The 4,617-nt window shown below is 35.7% G+C and overlaps 1 non-coding gene across 1 annotated transcript; it reads right to left on the reverse strand.

Annotated features, from left to right (window-relative positions):
- Positions 1-3,805: 3,805 nt before the first annotated feature.
- TRNAR-CCU (transfer RNA arginine (anticodon CCU)) lies at positions 3,806-3,877 on the reverse strand. Its single transcript has one exon. It is a non-coding gene; the product is annotated as a tRNA-Arg (tRNA).
- Between the last annotated feature and the right edge of the window lie 740 nt (positions 3,878-4,617).

Below are 4,617 nucleotides of genomic sequence, written 5' to 3' on the forward strand. Positions count from 1 at the left end.
GATTGTAATACTGAATCTACAAAAAGCATCAGAGATTAAAACTGTAAAACTACTAAAGGAGCCTCTGATAAGATCCCTGAGAGAGAGAGAGAGAGAGAGAGAGAGAGAGAGAGAGAGAGAGAGAGAGAGAGAGAGAGAGAGAGAGAGAGAGAGAGAGAGAGAGAGAGAGGGAGGGAGGGAGGGGCAGAGAGAGAGAATACTGTAAGTGTTAATGAAATTTTAATAATTAGGCTTAGTATCCCCAGCCTGGAAAGAAAGAATCCGACTACAAACGAGGAAACCAATTTTTAAAATTCTAATTCAAGTTAAAATCATGATTATATATTTGCGAAAATAGCTATGTGATTAACCTAAACATCTGTTGCCTCATCATATGAATTGTGAACTTGTACATGTGTTTGTCAGTCTTACGTATTTTGACGCCAGTATGCCTATTTTTATTTATTTTTATTTATTTATTTTTATTTATTATGCCTATTCAATGAATTATCACATTTTTTAGGGAAAGGGAGAGAGAGAAAGAAATGGAGAGAGAACAAGTACTGTGACAGAATAAATGAGGGAGAAAGAGAGTGAATGAGAGTGCGAGAGAGAGAGAGGGTGGGGAAGGGGAAAAAAGAAAAGATAAAAAGAGGAAAAGGGAGAACTAGGAAAATATGGAAAAGTAGACCTAATAAAGAGGAAAAGCGAAAGAGAGAATAAAAATGATTAACAAGAAGAGAGAGAGGGAATATAGCAAAAGGTAAGATAAGAGATGAAAGAGAAGAAAAGCGTGACAAGAAAAAAACAGAAAGGGATCGGAAGGAAGTGAGGCGAAAGGGGAAGCAAGAGTAGTAGAAAAGAGAGGGAAGCGAAAAGGAGGAAAACGAGGCAAACGAAAAGGTAAAGATTGAAGTGTAGGAGAGAAAGACGAAGAAGGAAGAGACAAGAAAAAAAGAAAGAGGCCATGAAATAGAAAAGGGAGGAAGAGAAAAGAGAAAAAAGAAAATAAACATAGGATAATCCCGATTCTTTGTTCGTGAAAAGACGGCATAGAGTGATATTAATTATTAATTAAAAAGAGCATCGTGGCTCAGCGGTAGAGGTCGGTCCCCGGCCACTACTAGGAATTTTATTTTATCTTATTATTTTGCATTATTATTGTTGTTGTTGTTGTTATTACTATTATTTTTTATTATTGTTGTTGTTATTATTGCTATTATTATTATTATTGTTATTGTTATTTTTAGGGGTGTTCTTATCCCCTGCCAATACTGAAAATTCCATAATATTTTATTATTATTATTATTATTATTATTATTATTATTATCATTATTATTATTATTGTTGTTGTTGTTGTTGTTGTTGTTGTTGTTGTTATTGTTATTATTACTATCATTATTATTATTAATATTATTATTATTACAATTATTGTTATTATTATCATTATTATTATTATTATTATTATCGTTTTAGCGGGGTGTTCATATTGTCATCATCCTTATGAAATTGTTAGTATTAATGATTTGTATAATTTTCCTTAATCATTAATTAATTAATTAATCAGTACCGTCATCATGATCAAGATGGTGATGCGATGATAATGATGATGCTATTTAGAACATCAGTAATAAAGATTAGTGGTAGGGATAGTGTATACACGTAAAAGAGATGACAGTATTACTTATAACGACTATGATTAAAACGATAATGGTAATGCCAGTCCTCTTCCCGGTCCTCCTCTTCCTCCTCCTCCATCTCCTTCTCCTCCTCCTCCATCTCTGAGTATTTTCCATCTCTCCCTTAACCTCTTCCTCCCATTCTTTCTGAAGATTCAAAACAATGCTTATGGTGGGTATATCAACTATGATAACAAGGGTAATGCAGGAAAAGTGAGAGAAGGAAATAGAAGAGAGATATGGGTAGATCGAAGAGAAATCATTTGGTGACTATTGTAAATAAACCAACTTGTAGGCTAACAGCTAATATTATTAATTTCATATCAATGACCAAAGTTTCTCGCATTGTCTGTCTATTAGGCGTCTCTATCTCTCTTGCTCTATATCTCTCTCTCCCTCTTTCTTACTCTCTCCCTCTATCTTTCTCTCTTTCCCTTCCTCCCTTCCTCTCTCTCTCTCTGGAGAAAGTCTTTTTGACTTGACAGGTAAAAACCTCCAAAATATGAAAGTAAGACTCGCTGATTCTACAGTTGTGACAAAAAACAAAAAACAAAAAAGATATGTTGTTACATGTGTAGTAGTCAGCGACTCGAATTCCCTCCCTTGTTGGCAACAGAGACACGAGTCCAATCACCTAGAAGTGAACTCACCCTTTGCCGTTGACGAACATTCCCCTGCATCGCTCAGCCATGATATAAAATGTTTCCCGCGCGCGTCACCCACCTTGCCAGCGCCTTTCCTCTCCCCTTCGGCGCGGAACCGCTGGCTGCGTCACGTGACCCGATTCCTGAAAGGAAGTCGCCCGCGGCGACGCTGAGATTGGGCTCACGAGCGGAGGCGGCGCTGAGCGAAGTAGAATTTGAAACCTTGAAGATTTGGGTTTAAACGTAAGCACAGAATTTATGTGCAGTCTCGAACTTTGATATGAAATCACCAGTATTTATATATCATATTAATGACTTTCCAAGGCATCTGCCTATCCCTAAAATGTCGAGAAGTAATAAGATTCTTATTTCTGAACATCAGTGGAAATCAGCTGTGATCTCTGAAGCGTTTTGTAGATTTAATACTACGATCGTCTCGAAAGTTTTAGTCAACATTCCATGTCAATGATAAAGAATATTTTCGTAATCATTGGTGTTCATTCGAATTCCTTTTAATGAAATCATGAATTTCTCATAGTAACAGTTAAAGTAACAGTTTAAACCCAACCGCAGTACGTTTATGAAAACATATATAAATCAATATACAACTGTGTCGCCATGGAATTACATGCTTTCTCTGTAATATATATGTGTTAATAATCTTGGAATGGATAATTTACATCAAATGGTATCAACATAAAAACATATAGCTAAAAAGTAGTTTCGTGGGAAGAGAGAATCAAATGTAATGTGGACAAGAAATCTGATAAGATGAATTACAATTATCTCACATGGTACAAACAGAAAATGAAATGAAATGTAAACAATTACATCTCATATGATATAAAACAGGTATATCTGGTTCCCACAGGATCCACCTGTCACAATGCAACAGTAGTAGCATTTCACACCTTGGTAGCTGTACTGTCTGGTTTGTCTAGTTTGTGTTTTTATTTCATTACGGACCAAAAATAGTATTTGATTATTTCAAGACTGTGAACTACAGTGACAACAAACTATTCAAAACATATAGGTAATTATCAAGCTACTGTAAAAAGAGACCATTCTTCTCTCCTATGAAATCGTACTTATCTGAAGTAGGCAAAGTGGAACGAAGATAACACTAAGCAAGATGATAAAACAAAATTTGCTTCTTTTGCCTCTTTCCATCCTTCTACCTTTCCTACTCCGTCTTGATTTTTCTTTCTTTCTCTTCGTCACTTGTTCGTGCTCTTCTTCCTCCTCCCAGTCTTTGCTTCTCATATAAATACAATCATATGATTATGAGAAGACTGACAGCAAAATTACGAAAACGCGCATAAACACTAACAAACAACGAAAGAAATGGAAAAAATACAAAATCAAACGTTCCAATTCCTTCATACTCCTTCGCATTGTAAACACCGGAGAAAGAGACAGAAATAAAAGTAGAAAGATATATGGAAGGGTAGGTAAGCAGATAGAGATGCAAGCAGATATTCCTGCATAAAACCGTCTGGATGTAGTATCCGTCGGGGATCGAACCCGAGTCTGTCGCGTAGGAGGCGACCGTGCTAACCACTACACCACGGAGACATGTAAATTATATGTAGTTGAATTATATAATAATTTCTACGAGAACCGTTATATTACACTTATGTATGCAATGGTAAACGCATATATGTGTATGTGAGTGTACTCGCGCATGCGTATGCTTTCAACAAAAGAGTAAAATGTATTAAACGTTGTTGTATGCCTATCATTGCACTGAAATATGTCCAATCTTAAAATATTCCAATGAAGTTGCCAGCCTGTTTAAATCCCCCCCCCTTTTTCTTTTCTTTTTTTTTTTTTTTTTAGCTGGCCCGCCAGCATTTATTTCCAGGAAAATGAAAAATGAAAAAATCCCGAATCTTTTCTTATTCTAGTTTCCCGCCGATATTGTGACGTCCGCGAAAGAAATAGCGAAAAATAAATACAAATCAATTTGTGTATGATTCATTGAGTATGGTATAATTTCTCCCGTCCTCAAAAGAAAAAAGAAATATATTTGGCGGAAATATCTTACTCTCGTGTGTCATGTCATGTCTATTGTCCATCGTGGATATATTTGATTTTGATTTCCAAAATAACAAATTCTGGTTGAAAGAATTCTTTGTCTGTCTTTTAGTAAAACAGCATTTCACTTCCTCCAGGTGGGGCTGGAACTGATGCATTCCTTTACTTCTGATCTTTGGAAGCTGGGGATTTCCTTCATTATCACCAGACTTGCCCGCTATTCAAGAAAAAAAAAAAAAATCTGTGGCCTAAGCATTAAGAAAAATCCTGGAAAAAGT

This window comes from Penaeus vannamei, chromosome 33 (assembly GCF_042767895.1).
Source record: "Penaeus vannamei isolate JL-2024 chromosome 33, ASM4276789v1, whole genome shotgun sequence".
Taxonomy (NCBI): domain Eukaryota; kingdom Metazoa; phylum Arthropoda; class Malacostraca; order Decapoda; family Penaeidae; genus Penaeus; species Penaeus vannamei.